Raw genomic sequence first — 21,167 nt, forward strand, 5'->3', positions numbered from 1 at the left:
TGCCACACCGGATGATGATGATGAGTGGACCACCATACCATCTTTGCACGCTGTCAGTCAGTTTGATCTGAGATGATTGACGGAATATGTTCAGGAAGTGGAATACAAGGTAAACACACAACCAATCAACAAGAACCACAGCAGACCTAGGCTACATGTGTGTGCAGTGGTGGAATAGAATAGTGGTAAGATTGACTGACATTGGCGCATTGATTTAATCACTAGTTTTGGAAAATGCTAGGTTGATGTATATGGCTTTTGTCTGAAACTGTGAAAAATGTAGGTAAATGGAGTTTGGGCCACAGACTCACGGCCCGGTGTTGTGGCGTGGCCCTGTGACTGTTCTGTGCTGGCTCCTATCGTGTTGTTCTTTTCGATGACTGCTGTGCAACTAGAAGAGTAGAGTTAATCAATGTATCCAAGCAGCCTCAGTCTGAAAATCTTCTCGCTCACGAGTCTTGACTTTTTTGCACTACACCGTAATTGATTTTTATGTTTTAATTCAGTTAACTTATTTTGTAATACCCCATTTCTTCTTTCATCAACACTTACAGGCCAGCCTTTCACCCAGCGCTATTATACGTGGAGCAAAAACTCACACTTACCTTACCAATCCTCCTCATCATCCAGCCAGAGGCGCCCAAGAATGATATTCAGTCACAGTGTCCATGGAAGGGAGGACAAAGAAGAATGACGAGATACAACTACACATTTGGCCCTGGATAATACATTAACTTTAGTATCATCTTCATATTTTTCTTTGATTCCTTTTTCCTCTTCATTTATTTTACGCTTGTGTTTGGTAATTGATTGTTCACTTAAACTATCTCTTAATTTTCTTTGCTAGGTTTCAGCCCGCTACATCAGGTATTACGGTTTCTCAGAGGGTATACAGCCTAGGCAAAAGTCATATTCATAATATCATATATAAGAAATACTTCATTTGAATTGTGTAGTAGTAGTTAAGTATTTACCACTTATTATTAACCATCAAGTTAATAATAAACCTTCATCATGCATCCATTTTGTTTTTCTTACTTGACTTTACATTTATTGGGTAGTAGTGGATCAGCAATCATCGTCTTCATTGTTTTGCTTTTGTTGTCTCCATTCGTACTGTTTTTCTTTGTCAAACCTTTCCCCAAACCCCCGTTCCCATCCATTCATCAAACCCTAACCCTCTTCCCCCGGGCTGTGTGGTTTTATATTGAGGTGTGATGTTACTACATTACCCCCTTCGCTGCTCGGGGTATTTCCCTGCTGTGCTGGGGGGTGCTGCTCATGACGAGGTCAGCTCGTCATGAGCCACGGCGCTCCGGTGCTCATGACGAGCTGAGCTCGTCATGACCGCGCCCGTTCCAATGGAACGTTCAGCACAGCAGGGGAATCAGCCCAGCGTGCGAGCGTTCCACGGGACGGGCGCGGCCATGACGAGCTCAGCTTGTCATGAGCACCGGGGCGCCGTCGCTCATGACGAGCTGAGCTCGTCATGAGCATGCAAGGAGTTAAATCTACACCAACAATTGATCACACGCTTGCTGGGGCAGACGTGGTGAAAGCAACACTAATGAAATCAAATGTCAACGAGGCAGGGCGAGGATCTTCTTCTGCTTGCCCACCCAAGCTCACTTTATGTACTAGTGTACAAGGCAATTAATGTCCCAAAGTGACCCAACGAATAAATGTAAATAATTGCTTGCATTGTTTGAGTTTACGATTTGTATTGTGTTTTAATGACTCCAACGCAACTACAGTTATCTTCTTGTACTTGGCAGTCCCCGACACCATTGATTTCTTTGAGTTCGTTTAGCAGTTGCAATATTGTTTGTATTTTTTTGTCAGTATTATGTACTGTAATTTTCTACTTCTCCCACATTCTCTCTCAGGCAAATGACTGTCCCTTTGTTTTTGTTTGCCAATGCTAGTGCCAGTGTCTAGTCTACTACTACCATCACACAACCACGGCATATTCTCCGTTGTCTTGGGAAACCATGCAGCCCTTGCGGTGCCAAACTTAATCATCATCAATCACAGGTAATAAGAGAAGTTTGCTGGGAGGTATAATGGAGGTGAGGCTGGTAGTACTAATAGGACAAATATAACTGAGTGAGGGGTACCGCATCTATCTGTTTGCATGTTACACATGTGGTCAATTAATAAAGTATTTCAATCAAACACTGGCCGCTGCCCTGCATCTAGAGTAAACCTTGTGACGTACAACAGTAACCCCACCACAAAACTACATCATATGTGTAAGTTGAAAATAAATAACATTTATTCATGTAAAAAAATATCCTCCTAGTCCTCCTATCCCACCCCTATCCCCACCCTAACCCCAACCAATGTACAAGTCCAAAGAATGTCCCACAAAAAAAACCCCAACACCCAATTCCCACCCACCAACAAAAGAATTTAAAAAAGGGCCAAATCAACAGGGTCCATTACAATTGGCGGGCTTTGAGGTGTTTGTCCACTATAATCTTGACGCGCTCCTGTAATTGGTCCTCCAGCTTGGCCACCCGGAGGAGAAGTTGTTGCCGAAATGCACGGCACCTACATTTGCATCCATGCTGTGTGGGAGTGGCAGATGTTAATTGCCGGGGGTGAGCGGCTGCCTGGCTGCGGCGCCGTACTCCTGCAGGTGGGGCCTTGCTGGGGCCAGACGCATTGGAATAGGCAGCAGCTGCTGCCGCCGCCTCTTCCTCCTCCTCCTCGGCCTCAGCCACCAGCTTGCGGTACTCCTCCACAATGGCCTGCAGTTTCCTTTGCCGGGCCCTGCCTGCCAACTCCTTCCGTGATGGTTTTTGGGAAGGAGTATGAGTATCTATAAAAAAAGAAACAGAATTGTAACTGAAACTCTTCAAAATTAATTCAACAGTACATTGTGGCATAGTAGCACTACCAAGTGCAGTACATACAATTGGTTATAATTCTCTTGTGTGATGATTGAGGTACATACAATTGGTGTCAACTTTTAGTATCTATCTAATCTATCCTCCTGCTTCCCCTCCCTGTAACATTTGTTGAAGTTTTTTCCGGCATTATATTTGCCCTAGTACTATGGGTGGCCTTGAGTACACAGAAGAACACCAGTCTTTTTGTATTTCCTTTTATATTTTCAAAGTAAGACTCTGCTTCCAGTGACAGTCTCCACCTATGATGAATACAATACATTTAGGGGGCATCCACCCATTAAAAGTAAATGTCTATCATTCTTTATTATCGGCTTAGCTGGTTTCACTTTCACCAGCAACCACCCATGCGTCCACTCCTTCCTTGCTTTGGGTTTCATTGACACAAACTCCGCTCATGATTCTTGCTATCCACTATATCCATGCACCCATATTGTTTTGCCCAACCAGGCCTGCATTTTCTTTCACCTTCCAGTTCTACCCATCCTTCAACAACCCATGCATCGGATTCAGCCACGTGCATGAACCTTCCAAAGTATCCTTCTATGGTAGTTAGTCTTATTATTACATCTCTTTAGTCCTTCCTCCTTCCGCCCTAGTTCACTTCTTTCCCTTTTTGTTCAACACATCCCTCAAGGTCATCTGATCTGACTTTTAGTCTTCTCCATAACTTTCACAGCTGAGTTGTAGTCTGATAGAAGAGGCCTTGTTTACTCAACTCACACTACAAAGGGTGTCTTCTTCAATCATTGTACATTGTCGAGTACAACTTCAAATTCATACTTTCTTAATAAGTCTCATAGCACAGTGAGGGAAATGTTCCCCTTCCACCTAGTAATGCAAATAAGTAATGAATCTAACTTACCACCGCCCACCGCTGAAGTTTCCTCCCCCACTGATGCTCCTGCAGGTGTCGCAGCCACTGTCCCCTCCTGGATGGCAATCGCATCGCCGCTGGCCCCGTCGGCACTGGTGGTTGGTAGTGATTGTGCACCTATGAAAGCAAGTACACCTTTTTAGATGCCTGCACACCTCCCCCTATTTTACTAGTTGTACTTTTTTCACCAGGAAGGAAGATTGAAAAAACAGTTACGTACAGCATAAATCGTTGTTGTAACTAGTCCAAATTGCGTCCTACTGTACAGCAGTCACATTAGACAGAGTTTAGTTTTAATTTATTAGATGGTCCCTAGGGTCATCTAATCTCTACTCCTACTCTAGTCTTTGGAAAGTTAGCCTGAGCCATATAACCATTTTAGATCCGGGTCTACTGCTTTGCCCATGTTACCTCGCAGCTTGTTGCACAGTAAGAAAGACACCTTTGAGGCCACATGAGTGTTGCATACAACTAAAGAGGTTGACAAACCAGTATTGTTAGTCCCTTTTGCTTATCCATAATGTTGCACTTTTTGCCATGACTGCTAAAAACTGGCATAGTTGTATTCACTGTCTAACGTGCAACATTTTTCTCATAGGCAGATGAGAAGATTGCCTTCTACGAAACAAGGGATTTGCAGAGCTTTCGAAAGATGCATGTGTAACCAGTATACGTTCAACGGTGAGGGGTCTCCCACAAGTCACACATTTCTCTATCGTGCACTAGATGTACAAAATTTATAGTATTTAATCTTCTTCATTTTGCATGGTGGAGTAGGATGTTTTTCATGGAAATACTTACAAGTTACAACAATACAAAGCTTGTTATTAAAAAAATAAAGTTTTTGAACTTGCACATAGACTCTGTGGTATATTTTGAGTGTCTGGGGTGTTGTGGACTGAAACGAGTGAGTGAGCGAAAGGGTGTTTTTCTGTTCTGGGTTGTGTAATAAAATCATTGGGTATATATATCTAACTATCTTCGTGTGGGGGTCGGGAGTGGGACAAATGACTATGACCGAGACACTTAGGTAGATAGACGGTCATTGGATTGTGGGTTCTCCTGACTGAGTTCTGTGACTCGGGTGTAAGGTTTAATGTCCAACCTCCCTATCACCAACATCAACATCCTATTTTCTTGTGCATAGTTCTGTATGTGTATGTGTAGAGAATAATAACCACAACAGTAGTAGTAGTATACTAACTGAACAAAAATTAGGAGGCAAACATCTGGTTGTGCATTTTGTTGGTGGGAATTGACAAAGACTGGAGATTACAGAGGACAACGCAAAAGACAGGAATGGACCCAGTGGCTACAGCTATTCTATCACAGCTTTATTCAAAAGAATACCTTAACTAAAGAGTGGCCAACAGGGCAAGCTTAGCTACACACAGTCTAATAGTAGTAGCACAGAGAGTCATAGGGCAGAGGCAGTTTGAAGGAACTGAAAGTCCGGGATGCCATTGGATACCCAAAATTTGGAAAACAAATTTAAGACCATAGAAGGTTTTGCTAACATTGAATTAGGAAGGAGGCTTAATAGGTTGGAAAAAATAAGGTGCGTTAAAAAGTTAGGGAAATATAATTGTTAATAATAAGCACTGTAGGACTTCCTGGGGCCAGCAGCAGGATCCTCGGTAGAGGAGCGCTCCTCTTGTGGTTATCCCGCCAACTCGGACCCCGTCTTCTTGCCCCTGGGTGGTGCTGATCATGTAAGAAATAATAAAGAAAGAGAAACATTAAGTGCTGTGAAACAAAGACATCATTCAAAAATCCTCTCAAACATTTTAGGGAACAACAATTCCCAAAAAATTGACTTCGAAGTATAAATGACTACTGGCTTGCAGGATTCACAGACCGTCTACTTATAGAACACTAATCAAATGTTCCATAAACATTCTGATTGCAGAATATACTAACGAAGCCAGTACCACCTGACCTACACCACCTCTTCCAGAATCCAGACGGGCCAATTGTTCAGTAAGTCGGCATTTCCATTTTATTTTTGCCCGCAAACATGCATAGATGAGATGGAGGACACATGCATAAATTTGTGCATACACGAAATTGTTGGTTGCTTGCGTCATATGAACTGCTACTGACTCACCTGACCATGCAATTGCTGCTAAGCCTACCACTCAGTAAACAAACTTAAACCGGTTCTATAGAGGGGTGGGGTAAATAAGAACTAAGCATTCAGTGACAGAGGAGGCGTCATGCAGACCGTTAAAAAAATATGAACTAATACTATCCATCCACCACTATTTCACTAAAGGACAATGTAAGGAAGGACTAGACTCCAGCAGTAGCATTAACTAACTTCAGTTCTCTAAAAACTCTAACATCAATAATCACCAGCCCAAGCTAGCACAAAGTTACAAACCAGTAAGAGAAGTGGCGAGCAGAACCTGTGTCATACAATAACAGAAGGTTTTGAGATGGAATTGATCTGCAATGTAACTAAGCGCACCAGTAATCGTGTTACTTATTCGTCCAAGAAATATACACAATAATTATACTACTATATTATATATTAAATTATTAATATTACTAGCTACTCACCAAGCTCCACGACCTCGACACCTAGCAGGTCCAACAGGTCCTGCTCCCTGTCCAGAATGTCTGCCCACCGGTGGGCCAGCTGCTGGTGGGTGTGCCGGATATCCGAGCGATGGTAGACTGCCTGGCGCACCTTCGCCCACCGGCGGTGACGCTCCTCTGGGAGGTAACCGGAGCCTGGCCTGCCGCCTGCTGCCAAGGTCAAGGGGAGGTGGCGCTGGATGAAAAAAACCAGGGCGGCGCCCTCCGCCTCCCCGAAAAGATTCCGGGCATGCACCCCTGCAGGTCTCATTTTGCCGCAAGGCAGCGGCTCTTGGGCGCAGGCGCCTTGCCCTTCGAGCCGGTTCTGCTGCTCCCCTTTGCCATGGTTCTAGGGTGGAGGTGGAGGTGGAAAAGAAAAGTTAGAACAAAAGGAAAAAAAGTTAGGGGGAAGAAGTAGGAGCTTAAATAAAGAAGTAAAATAAAACAGTAGAAAAGTTTTAAAAAAGTAGAAATAAAATGCAGAATATAAACTTAGGGACAGAGAGAGATAGATGATAAGTAAAAAAAAAGTAAGAAAAACTGTGAAAATAGGTAAAGATTGCACAGATATAAGGTGGATAGAAAACTAGGCCCAGAACCATAGCATAGAGTGTGAAAAACAAGATGGCCGCGCCCATCGCGACCATGTGGGTAAGTTCGCGTGCGATTTCACGCGAACACGCACTTTGTCAGCGTGAATAAGTACTTGTGTTCCCGAACAAGACGTGCACCGCGCGAACACGTTATACGCGACCCGGAAGAGGAAAATGGGGACGCGAGCGGGCGGGACAATTGAAAAAACAAGATGGCCGCGCCAATAGCCCACCACATGGGTAAGGTCGCACGCTACAATCCCCCGAACACGCAAACAGCGCCCCGAACATGCACAACACGCTCCCGAGCAAGAAAAACGGCTCGCGAACGGGTCCAGCAAGCTACTACGCACGCTCGCGAAGCTACGCGAAGCTCGCGTAGTGCAAGAACGTCTTCGCGTAGCGCGACTACGCGTACTATGCCCAGGGTTATAGAACACATGATTTGATGGATGTTGGAGTGGCAGACATAGTCCATTGTGAGTGTCAGAGCCAAGGGAAGAGGCGGAGTTTGCTGTGCCATTGTCAATGAAAAGTAGATTCGCTGCAAGCCCATGCATGGGTCCCAGGTGAGTGTTTGTGGACGTTGCAAGACAGCAAGACAGTGGAAGAAGGAGGTCAGTGGAATGAGGTTAAGAAAAATACTAAGGTGAGACAGGCCTTTGTACGTCACTGTCTGCAATTTGTTGTTGATATGCTCCCAAATGAGCCTAGGGTCACACCAGACACTGGATTTTGGATTCAATTCTATGGGGGATTTCATCACGTCTCTTGCCACCACTTTACCTGTATTTTTCTACTGAAAGGCAGTGATGGTTTTGTCACCAATCTGGGTAATGTGGCCCCACATATTATGGATAGGCCAGGAGACACACTACATGAGATTGCAGGTGTTGTCTTAATTTTTGATTTTGCTCATCACCACACACATTCGATTTGTATGCACACATGCAACTCTGACACCACATTGTGGATGCACTGTGTATGTTGATGTTTATGTGCACAATTAGGCATGCCGCCTCTGACATTAGCACACAGGTGACATTAGGCACATGTGCTTGAGTAGTCTGCAGGCAAGTGTGTATGTGTTAGGCTGGCAAGGCATGCACGAGCTTGGACACTACTCAGACACATGTGGGCAATGCTGCAGGTGTGGTGACGTTAGGGGAGGCATGCCTGATTGTGCGCAGAGGCATAGACATTTTCTGTACATCCACAATGTGGCATCCAAGTGACATATGTAGTTGTGCAGTCAATTTGTATGTGCATGGTGATGTGGCAAGGGGGCCATTTGGATACTTTTCTACATGTCACTTTGTTGTGCCACTGTGTGTTTTGCAGATGCACATGTGGGGTGCACTGGCATTGTAATTGGACCATGTTTGCCTAGCTTTTCTGTGCACATTTTATGGTCAGTCTGGCCACCACATTGGGCCATAATATGAAATGTGTCGCTAACATTGTAGTTGCTTTTTCAGGAGGGTAATGCTGCCTCAGCGACACAACGGTGCTTGCTGATATGCACTATTGGATTCAAATGGCAAACGAGCTTCTGATGTGCACCTGGCCTACTATTTAAATTCACATAATCATATTAACATGCCCCTCATCAATGCTTTGGCAGCAGGTTCTTGCCGCTAATGCATCATTTACGCTGGCTTCATTCCTGTTACTATGGCCCTGTGGGTTGTGTGATGTGCTGTTTGTGAATGGTGATATGTCCCTATGCCAGCATGCATAGGGGTATCCAGGACTTGTTGGACAGTACATGAGGGTATGCAATATAATTACTTTCATAGTACATGGGTGCCACTGTGCCCATCCACCCCCTTCCCCCCGTCCCTGGTTGATGTGTTGTTGTGGGCGTTCACATTCAGCACTATCCTGGCCTGCGACTCAAACAACAGTCTCCTCGCTGAAGACGTAGGACACCTGCTCCTCCAGATCATCCAGCTCCTGCTGTGGAGCTAGTCTGCCGCCTCCAGTCTCCCTCGCTGCCTTAAGGTTGGCTCCCAGTTTCTTCTTGGTCTTGCTCTTGGTATCGTGCCACCGCTTCTTGCACTCATCCACTGTCCTCCACCTCTCTCCCACAGCGTTGACTTTGGACATGATGTCCTGCTATATATCCTTTTTCCTTGCCAAGGTGACGGTGGAACTCACGAAGAGTTTCTGTTGGTGTTGCGTCACCTCTTCAACAAGGACCTGGTTCTCCATAGGACTGAACTTGGGGTTCCTCTTCCTCTTGGCCTTTTCTTGTGTCTCTGCCTGGCCTTCCTGGGTGTTGTTGGTGTTGTTTCTGGCCTCTGCACTTGTCCCAGGTTGTTCACCATCTTCTACAGTGTTCTGCATTTTAATTTCGATTTTTTCCGATTTAGCGGGCGTTTTCGGGTGCTTTTTTTGTCGCTGAACGCGTTAAATGAAAGCCTAGGGCCTATTGGCTTGCGATATTTATCGCTGATTTGCCCAACGTCAATTTTTTCACGCTAGCGTGCGTTTCTTTAGCGATGTCACGCTAAATCTATCGCCACTTCTTTTCGCCTGGGAGGGAAAATATCGCCGGCTAGCGACGTATTGCTAAAACATCGCTAACGCGGCGATAGATTCTGGCGATGCGTGGCGATAAAAAAAGTCACGCTAAACCAAGTTTGCGATAAATATCACCTCTTGTTGATAATATCCCCCGTAGAATTTGTCTGCCAGGTTTCCTGAAAAAGGAGTATATTACACTATGTGATAAACTCCATAAAGCCGGGGTCTTCTAGTTTCATACTGAGGCCCAGCCCATTCCAGGAGCAGATGTTGTGTCCCTGTGGTGAGTTTGTGATTACGTGTGGATTTTTTAATGTCGTAACTGGGGATATTCCAGCCATGTTTGAATGCCAAGGTCCTGGTAACTTGCTGGCTTCTTGATGAGCAAAAGTGATGGTAATTGTCCTGGCCTTAGGGGTTATGCCCGGTAAAGGGCTACGGTTGTCCAGGCCTTTGGCTCCCTTCAACAGGCCCGCTGATTATGTTGGCGGGTGAAGTAGGCTGGGATAAAACGATCTTTTTTAACTTAATGCCCCACTTTGCAAATGGGTCCCTCTGCTGCCAGATTTGCTCAGTATGAAAGGAGTCTACAAAGGTGGCTGTAGTTATTTCATGAAGTTTTGTGGAATGCGGGTTCTCTTTGAACTCTATACTGTCAATCACTGGTGTTAATGTGGCTCACAGGAGGGAGTGCTTTAAAGAGTTTAAGCAGAACAGTACTATTGAGAATGTCATGTTTCCCCTTGAAACATAGTGGGGAATAAAGTCCAGTTTATTATTGAGTAAGAAGGGTTCACACTGCGGCACATAATTAGCACCCCTTTCCATTGCTATGGCGGCCCCTGTGGGCTCTGAGTACGTCAAAGGTGGATTCCGAGAGGCTTTAGTATTCTTTTGACTGTAGATTTCGTTGACCCTTGGGCGGGTGACGTCATTGCTTCCCGGTCCAGGGATGTGGATTGTGACCGGGTTGCAGCAATTTTTCCTAACATTGTCCTTAACCAAGTGGACCTCACGAGGACAGGTATGGCTTGTTTCTTTTGTATCACTCCTTGGTGGAGGCACGAGTTATGCAGTTTGTGTGGCCAAGGTTGTTTTTTTTCTTAGTCAGGGGTGTAAATAAACTGGATAATTTTTCTGGTGACGGTTGTTCCCTTGTGGTGGGTGGATTGGATGAGGCGGTCAAAAGTTCCTTGTTTCTTATTGCTTCCGGGGTGTTTCAAACCTCGTTTTTTTCACTTTGTTTGCTTTCCTGTTCAGATTTGGCTGGGTTTGCGTTGGTTGACTGTCTGGGTAGTTTACTTTTTCTCGCTTTTGAAAGGCATTTTCTCTCCCGCTTGGTTAGTGGTTTGGTTTCTTTAGTCGGCCTTCCTGGTGACTGATCGCTATGTTCGGAGGATTGGGAGGCCAACATGTTAAAATTGTCGCAGGCACTTACTGCAATGAGTGCAGGTGAATTTGCATGTGTTGGCGCTGGGGTAAGTCCCATACCACCTGTGGTTTGTCCCCTCATGGGGCAGGAACATGCCATTGCTTTTTCCCGTGGTGTCTCGTAGTCTTTCCCGGCTTGAGCGGCGGTTTTTAATAGGGTTTCCCTGGTTGTACCCAGAAGGTCTGTCAGTAATGTTGGGACTACAGCTAGTTTGTCAATATTTTGAGTACAATGGCAGTGGCACGGTTGATATGCTGTGTCCCGGTCTTGTTGCACCTTTGTGATCATCTCATTGAAGCTGTGCAGTTTCTGTCCGACCCCCCTAGACGTGAATTGCGAGAATGTTTAAGAAGTCTACTTGGGTACCTAGCTTATCAGCATGATAGGTCATAGCTCTGCAAATTGTGTCCATGCTTTTTATCAGAAGTAGCCAAACTAAAGGTGTTGGAGAATGGCTGGGTTATTCTGGGGGTGCCTGAGCGTGGTGTTCCCTATAACTTAGGCGTGGTGGAAGAGAGTCGCTCAGGCAGCCCGAGGTCCCGCTGGATTGATCATTTTTTTAAGTCCTTTTTTTGAAAGGAGGACTTTGAAGGGGTAGTTCTATGCATTTCGAATAGGAAAAACGACTCCTCCTGCAATTTGGCCTGGCTGAAATTCTGACCTTTATGTTGTTCTGCTTCCAACTGGTACGGCGAAAGGTCAGGCTTGTCACTGCTGTTTGTGTTAGTGTTGGCGGACTCTTGCGCTTCATGGTGTTGGGGTCCTGATGGCATGGTCAAATTGCCAAATGGACTCATAATGTTTATGATGGACTGGTGGGTAAAGACTCCTTCCTTGAATCCTTTAAGGCCGTGGGTACCAGGTGATATTGAGAGTAGTGTTTGCTGGCAGGAAAGGGCCAGGGAAGACTGATGTTGATGTATTTGTGCCTCGATGACTAGGGGTTAGGCCTTTGATGAATGTCCGGGGGTGGAGAGCATTTAATTATAAAGTTTGCAGGCTTGAGATTGCACTAATTACTTTGGGCGAGGCTGCCCAGCCCATGGCCTGAGGTACCGGGTGTCCGCTCCTTTCGCTCTCACAACTTGTGATGATTCTTTCACTTGAGGGGCTCGTTGGAATCTCACTTACAGAAGCTGTGGTGGTATTAGTTAAGTTACTTGCTTTTAGGATCTTAGAGTCATTGTGGTGTCGGTTTTCCATAGTGGATTTAATGGCGACTTTTAACAAATTGGTAATCAGGGCCCGTTTGCTGCTGTTTAGACCTGAGTGGGGCCTGGTTGAGGCCATGAATGAAGATTTGGCCTTGCATTTCCATTTAGCGTCCAGAGTTGACGCTGTTGTTTTTTTGGTGTTGCTGTTAGCTCGGCACTTGCCGGTGGTGGGGTTATGTCTTTTGAGTCTGTTGAGGCTCCCGATTCACACGGCAATTCCAGTTCTTCTCTGCATCGTGAGCCAGGTGCTAAGGGGAACATACTGGGGAGGTCTGTGGCGGTAAGGGTGGCAGGTGCCGTGAGTTCCTCCTTAGCTTTGTGCGTTTCTTATAATGAGGCTGCTCCTCTCGTTTTCCCTGAACGCATTCCCGGGTGCCGCTACCCCTCTGGGGATGGAAAATGGGAGGAAAGTCGGGCGGTTTTGAGAAACTCCCGATAAAGGCCTGCTGACTACAAATGGTGGGGCCACGGGGTGGTTGCCCCCCGCTTTGACACTTGGTCTCTCGGTCGCTAGACTTTGTGGCTTGGCAGGTTTGGCCAGTTCCGTGAAGTTTAAGGGAGCTCGCGCCCGGTGAGCAGCGGGCGGGAAAGTAAGTGATGGAGGCCCTGGCTAAAGATGGCCGAAAAGGCAATGGCGATGTGCAGTTAAGGTCGCAGTTTGTCGCAGCGCTTAGGGAGTATTAAAGAGGAGTAACTCTGGTAACCTGGAGGCTGGGCGAAAGACATGAAATTACTTGAAAGAGGCCTGAACCGAGAGGCGGTATTGCGGGAAATGTGGGGTGAAAATTACACGGCCCAAGCTGGGTTGCAGGGTCTGGAAGCAGGGAATGAGAGAGCAGCAGGGCAGGCTGGGGGCACTGCAATCCGCACCCAACCTAGTTGGGCCGATTCTGCAGGCACTCCCAGGCACTACACTCCACGTCCGCTGCTAAGGGAGGCCACGCTCTCGCACTCATGGAAGCTCGCAGGGGATCCTCGTGGCACGCTTGCCAGCACTTGCCTGCCTCCTTGCCTGCCACTCCTCTGGATCTCCGGAACTCTGGACCTCCTCCCGTCCTGCCCGTCCTGGCTCGAGGGCTGTCCGGGAGCCGTGTGGGGGGGATGGTGGAACTCTACCCCAGAACTCCCTGGAAGATGGCCGGATTGGCCGGATTGCTCCGTACATCCGTACGTCTGTCTGGCTGACTCCGTGCTTTGTCCGCCTGGCTGACTCTGGGCTCCGTGCTCCGCCTTCTGCGTGCTCGTATCCGTACTTGTAACTCAACACAACACCTGTTCGCAGAGGCAATGAATTGTAACATTGAACGCATTTTTACTGAAGTGCAACCAGACAGCACAATGACGATCCCACAGCTCCAGGTATCAGCAGTCAACTGACAAACCTTGAACCTTCCTTCAGAAAGCCCATTACATTCCGTCTAGAACATCCTTCCTCAAGAACTACATAAAATATAACACTGTTGAATCTTACTCAAGACGTACAGATGTCTAGTAACGTCTTCTGACGCCACAGTTTTGTTAAAGACTTTTCAAACAGTTGCTTTTGACTCAAGAGGGACATCTACTAGGAACTTTAGGTACTGCAGCTTTGTGAAAGACTTTTCAAGCAGTTGCTTATGACTTGAGCGGGACATCAAAAAACGTCTTGTTTAGTAACTTCAAGCTGTTATACCTGACTTCAGAGGGACCTAAACAAAGAACTTGGGGTCCTCCAGCTATATGAAGTCCAGACCTATTGGCGCTGCTATTACCTGAAAGATTTAATTTGTGAGCCTTGCAAAAATCACTGGCGTAACGTAACTTGAGGGGACCCCCTTGCAAAGTACATGGAGGGGCCTGCTCGGTACTCACTTCGGAAATCTTAGGCCAGGTTACTTTGCTGAGGGGGCCCCTTGAAGCTTGGGGCCTCCTTGCACTTTGGAGGCTGTGGGAGCCTTTGTTACGCCACTGGCAAAAACGGACTTCATATGTGCAGGGAACAGTAGGTCCGGTAGCTCCCTCCTCTCCTTGACATTATTTAATGTAAAACTAAGTCAAATCGATATCTCTCCTAGTTATCCTATTGTCTTTTCAGCACCCCCCCCAGATCCTTCTAAAATATATTCTTCCAACTTTCCTCTACCTGTTTACAACACTGGGCTGTTTTGTGGCTAGGTTTCTGCTATATATATTCTCAAATGTACTTATAAAGCCATTATTCTGGACAGCTACAATGGAAGACACTATTTTAGTGACTTCAAGAAGTATTCTGTCCACAAGGAAGATTTATTTTAACATTTATTTTGTACCCAGATTGTGGTTGTAATTTGTAAGCACCTGTACAATTAGTCGCAGGCTTTTTCCTCCTTTAAGATGATTCTCATCTGGAGAATTATTTTCTTTTTTCCGTCGAGATTTTCATTTATTGCTGTTGAATATTTTTGGTTGTTTCACTCTTTCTCACCCACGTAGTTTCACTGTCGCAGTTGACTCTCTGACTATGACAGGTGAACAAAGCAGTGTTCTATGCAAGCATACGTATAACAACATCCTGGGCAGAGAGAAAATAATGCACAACTTCATTATTTAAGCCTAATTTGTGTGGCCCTGTTACAATAAGTGTATATTCAGCAATTAGAAACCCCTAGAAATATTCTCATGTTATGGCCGGGAACCGGATGTCCAATCAGGAAAACTAAAAGATTCCTATACAAGTATCACGTTTTAATTCAGTTATCAAAACACAATCACAGACCTATAATTTAGTGCAATGCATGTAATCAGTTGTTTGAGTACCGAAAGCTATGCTGTAATTGGGCTGTAAAACATTGCCTGAATGAAAAGGAATTAATAAATGCGAATTCGAAAGTCTACAAACTGCGGTTAATATGCTGTTACTTCGAAAGACATACCACAACTAATAATCTTCCTTTATGGATATGCTGGTAGTGTTAAATCGGGCGAGTGAAAGTATTCAGGTGTTAAACCACTACATTAGCGTGAAAAATTGCACTGCTATTTACTCAGCTGTGTATGATTTCTTGCTGTTGCCTATTTTTGTTTCTTCTCACAAGTCCCTTTTATATATTGCACATTTCTTTTTCTTTTGTCTCTGTGTTTTCAGCCGAGCAGGATAAGAATCTCCTTCAGCAAATTAGACTTGGCCTCGGTTTTTCTCGATCTGTTACAGAAATGACTCAAATTCATGCTCTGTTACAAATGAAGAGAGAGTTGGTATAAGATAATTTGACGTGTGTATATTACTACAGCTTGAAAAGCTACTTTTTGACTGAAAAGGCTATACATTACATTTCCAGATAAGCAGGGTTGACGATTGGTGAACAGCTGAACTGTCGCCCTACACACACACGAACGCACGCACACATACACACACCCACATATATGTGTGTGTACATATCTACATGTATATAGTTCATACACCGTAGCCAACCCCACTGTGCTCAGCCAAATGCCACGTGAGGTGTGCAGTGGATGGTTGGCTGATTGTTGATGGTTGGCTGCCCATGGGGGATATATGCGTAGGACCAGTGACCTACTTCCCTCTGCACACGGCCTGCAGGACATGCATGGGGGGAGTTATCTGTCTGTGGGGGCATGCCCTGGTTGAGCGCCTCAGAGGCGTTAGCTGCAGTTTGCCTGATGGGTTTGGGAGTAGCTCTAAGTGGGAACCCCGACATTCACTGCAAAAAAATTAAAGGTTAAAGTGACATCATAGTTAAGTGTTGAAATAAAATATAAAATGTTAAAAACAACAAAACACTGAAATTCACAGCTGAATATTTATGACCTTACATATGACATCACGCATGACATGTTAAATGACATCATTGATGACATCACTGAGCAGTGCATGGTAAAGGCACAAGTTATATTTAGCTCAGTAAACTATAACTTGTGAATTTTAGTGTTTTTTTTGTTTTTTATATCATTTCAATACTTATTTATAATATTACTTTTTCAGTGACTAGGTAATAATAACTTTGGGTAAGTTTGACAAACCTTCATGAAACTTTCCCCCAAAAAAGTTCATCCACTGCAGCTCCTTCCTGGAAAGGTTTGTGGTGATCGCTGAAGCGGGCACAAGAAAAAAGGAGTTCCCAAAAACAATTTTCCCCATGCAAATCTCTATAGGGAAATTTTAAGAAGTTATAAAGGTGAAACAAGTGAAACAAATTACACCTAATTTAGCAGAAAGCCAGGTCTTAACTCAAAAAGCGTGCTTTTTATGATTTGGTGTAAACCCGTTCAACTATTTCAGAAAAATGTGCGTTCAAATAATAGTTATATCTGGACTATTGGTGACCAGATATGCTCTAATTAGCCACTTTCAAAGGGCTCAAGGTGACTAGTCAATCCTGATTGGTCACCTCCTGAAAACCATGTTGTGCCAGCCAATAGAGGACTCTGAGACATCCTCTATGTGTCTTGAAAATGAATGAAAAAATATATAAAGAAGCAGGGTGAGCACACCCTGACCCCAAAGGGCATGTGGGAGGTAGGGTCTGAAAGAGACCTTACCTCGTTTGGATGGTCACAAAATTAACAACATGTTATTGCAGCTATTAAAGGACTCTGGGACATGGTCCCCATCAAAAGTCATTGTATTGATAGTCTATTTTAGAGGGTCACAAAAAGGAGCACACATAAACGGTGATAACAGATTTAAGTCACAACATAAATCATTTGTTCATTGTTGGTGGTGCCATTCAAATTTTGGGAATTGTGGTATATTCTAAAATGATTGTGCCCCATGTAAAATGCTAATCCTCTTCTGTGATTCGATGAACCATGTTTCATAGAAAATAGTTTTCTCTCATTGAGGCTATAGAAGGTGCTCCAGAAGCTAACATCTGAGCATAAGTTCTGTACATTTACACTCTCTTGCTCTGCCATATGAGAATAACATCTGACATACTGAGTAAAATGTGTACTTCCAATAACAGCAGCCTGTCAGTTGATTCCTCAGTGTTTCACTACAGACTCCCACAGTGTTAGAATTAACAGCTAGAGCATTAATATTCATATTCATGACAAGAATGTGGCACACCTAAAACCATTGTGATTGAATCAAAGCTATAAAACCTAAAACATTGCCTATTACCTATAGAAATGAAAAAAAAGAGTGGATTCCTTTTCTCATAGAACTTATGTTTGGTGTTATATAAAGCAAAAGTAGGACACATTTTCTATGAGTTCTGAAATATCTTCTTCAACCATTTCAGTAAAACATTCTTTCATACAGACTGAACCATGTACTTTCAACATCAGCAGAAGCCTGCCAATTAACTTCCCGGTCAGCAGCTGCAGCTTTACCACAGTGCTCTAAGAGCCACTAAAGTGCCAACATTCTTTATTTAAGACAAAAGTGTGCCACACCTAAACCCAATATTGAGGGAATCAAACTTGTCCAGATGCAGACCAACTATCACCCAAAGAATTGTAGCCCAATGATATAATAGAGTGCAAAATGCTTAGGTGATTCATGCAACAAATATTCAAGTGATACATTTGATAAAAAACATAAAAATAGCAACAAATTTAAAAGCCTTTGTTGTTATTTTAAAACTCAAAAAATGTTCCACCATTTTAGCTGTCTAGAGCAGAAACCATAATTTCGATGTGAATAGAAACAACTCTCATTTTGTTTAGTTATAAAGGACATGCTTTAAGTTTTACAGTTTTGATTCCATTAAGATGACGTCAGAGACCTTCAGAGTTGTGGAGATGACAAGATGCAGCTGGTGTCGCTCACAGCCTACAATTCTCAGCACTTCTCGCAACCTCCCCTCTACTGAGAATGTGCCCCAATGTGATGTGAGGCAGCATTTATTAGGCATTGGTGATTGGATCTGTAAGAGTTTCTAGACATGTCGCAGGATGAAGAGCATTAAGAACGTCAAAGAGCATAACTCCTGTGGCTGTAGCGGATTACAGCAGTGAATATGAGGATTCCTCCCCTTACTGGTCGTTCAATGGTGAAAGCAGAGCCGCAGCAGAATAATAGTGACAAACACCATGGCGTTCAGACCCCGCCTCAGTATTGTCAAGGCAGATCTGCATGGCGATTGCAGCTGCGATTGCCTTAAATGTGGCCTACTAGTTTTGCTTTTGTCAAAGGAAACAGAAAAGCTTGATAAAGCTATCAGAGCCTGCATCCCTTAGTTGGTACACAAACCTCATGGCTTTCTTTGTACACTATTATTAATAGGGAAGTGCTGTGTCCTGCCGAAGTAACATCTAAATGAATTAATTAAGTTTCCTTGTGGTGGCAAGGTTTCAACCTAAGAAGTGTGATGACTACTAAAGCAGCAGCGCCTGTCAGTAAAGGATGCTGTGTGGGGCTGCTACACAATGGAAACAGCCCTAATCCGGTTGCAAACTTTGTGGAAGGGATTATGGAGAGCTTGAATGTAAGTGCTCTGTGCTTAGGAGTTGAAGCAACAACACATAATCTATCATCTGACTTACAGGAGGCTCTAAAGACGATGAAGCTGGAATGTCCTAATGTTGAAAGAGGTATTGGTCAGGAAAATAGAAGATTCAAACTCTAAACTCCCATATTTAAATGTGCTGAATACTAGTTCTCCTGCTAGTTTTAATTATATATATAAGTGTTACAATTACTCAGGTAGGTGACAAGCCGCCACTCAGAGTCTATTCTGCAACCTTCCCAGAATAGGAGAACAACAAATTGATTTCCATTGTTTTTCAATTATAAAACCATCAATAATACAAGAGGAACCAGGGATCTTATGACAGCGGTAGCTCAGAAACAGTCTATTATACCTTTTTAAGAAGGCTGTATTTAAAGATGCTGTGTTAACCCCACATCATGAGGTATCTGCCAGGTTGTCAATGGACACAATCTCAATGGTAAAAAGTGCAGCTGAAGTAGGCAACTTGTAAGGTGGAATGAGTACTGCAATGCAGGAAAATAAGATAATAGATGGAGAAATGCCTACAATTCTGAAAGAAATACTGATAGAGCTCAAGTGGATTAATCAACACAAGAAAGACCCCAGTAAGCAGCTCTATGAGGAATTGGAGAGGGGTGATGAAAAGAATTCACAGATCTTGAACAGAGTAAAAGAAATTAAACAGCAGGTTTCAAACTGAAAGGCTAGGCTGTCCAAGGCTTCTTGGCTGGTGGATCGCCATGTGAGAGAAATTATGTCCCTTTGGAATAAACAAGAGGAGATGGAAAATAATCCCAGACAATCTAACTTAGAAATAAAGGGTATCCCTGAGCATAAGCAAGATGCATTTGGGACAATGTCTTATGTGGAGGCTCTGATTCAAAGCTATGCCCTACAAGATTGTTTGCAAAATTTAACAATTATGAAGGCACATAGGATGCCCTCTCATAATCCGCCTAAAGCCAAGAATCCCAGAACAATGTTAGTCAATTTTGCTGATTTCAGAATTAAGGAAATGATATTGAGTAAAGCCTTATGTATTGGATTTTACTCAATGATATATGCACTATATGTACAATGTTTACAAGCTATAGGTAGGATGAACATTGTTAGGTCTACACAATTATCACTACATGCAAGGTGTCAAAAGTATACATGCCCTATTAGGTATAAGGTTAGAATATGAAGTAAACTGATGTTGCAATGCATTTAATATTAAGCATAAAATTACACATATGTGCAGTTTCCACATTGTTAATGAACACATTGCACTTTATTGTACATTTTGCTAATCATGGACCTTATTCACAAAGGGAAATGCACACTTTTGTGTAAGTTTACGATTCTTTGATATTCCCAAAGGTATTTTACTACTAGTATCTTTATGACTGCGGAATCTCTGCATATAAAAAGATAGGGCTGATGGGTTATTAGGAGTATGGCAAGATGGTAATGTACTTTATATGTATGCTGTTTTCATATTTATTGATTATGAAAAATTGTATTGTTTTTTTTTTCAAAACAGATTTTATTTGGTATTTCCTGTAGCATTTGGGCGGGACCCATACATGTACCTGCAAGAAAGCATTAATTAACAGGGATACCATCTTGTCAAATTTCTTACACAGCCGGCGAACATGCAGGCAAACCAACCAAAACAGTGTGCAGACAGATCCAGACTTGGTTAAATAGAACCCAGGATATAATGTAGGTGGACAGATAAGCCCTGTGTGGAGCAGAAGAAAACAGGAGAACACGTTATCTAAGGTGTGTCTCTTAGGGGGTCTGTGGACGGTATGGGGAGAGCTCAATCCTTCGGTATGTCGCCCAACAGGTCCATATTTTATGATGCTTCTGGGGCAACCACGTGCCAAGAACACAGTGATTTCCACACCCATAGACCTGTCAAGCTCTGTCTTCCACTTGCCCAGAGTTGGGGGGAAGTCCCTTTCCACAGCTGTGTGATACGGTGTTTGGCGATAGAGAGGGCTAAAAAGAGTAGGTGCTGCTTGTGTCTATTGCCCCCTATCCAGTCAGTGCTGTGTAGGAGAAAGGGCCGTGGGTCGTATAGGAGTTCCCATGCTAACACAGAGATGAGGCACGAGGAGACCCTGCACCGAAAGGGTTGCAATGCGGAGCATCCCCAGACGGTATGAAGAAAAGTCCCATCCTCCCACTCACATCTCAAGCATGTAGGAGATTAGATTGCGCCCATCTCCCAAAGTCTGGTTCAGGTATGATATGCACGGTGCAAATATTTGAATGGTGTGAGGCGGATTCGTGTAGACACCGCAGCACCCCAGGGGCTGTCGATGGCCTCTTCCTAGTTATCATCAGTTAGGTCTGGGATATCCTCTTGCCATGTGCATCTGGTCTTGACAAGGGGGGTCTGGGTGTGCGCCGTCAGTGTTTGATAGATTTGTCTGAATTTATGTAGAATTAAAACACCCATAAGGAGGCGTCCTTCAAGGGGATGGAACTCTGGTAGTGATTTCAGGGCCCGAATCAGGGGGGTCAAGGCATAGTGGAATTGCAGATATTTATAAAACTGGGACTTTTTGGAAGTCGCTCTGAAGTTGCTGGAATGACTTCAATGTGGTGCCCTTCATTACAT

This window comes from Lissotriton helveticus, chromosome 8, assembly GCF_964261635.1.
Source record: "Lissotriton helveticus chromosome 8, aLisHel1.1, whole genome shotgun sequence".
NCBI lineage: Eukaryota > Metazoa > Chordata > Amphibia > Caudata > Salamandridae > Lissotriton > Lissotriton helveticus.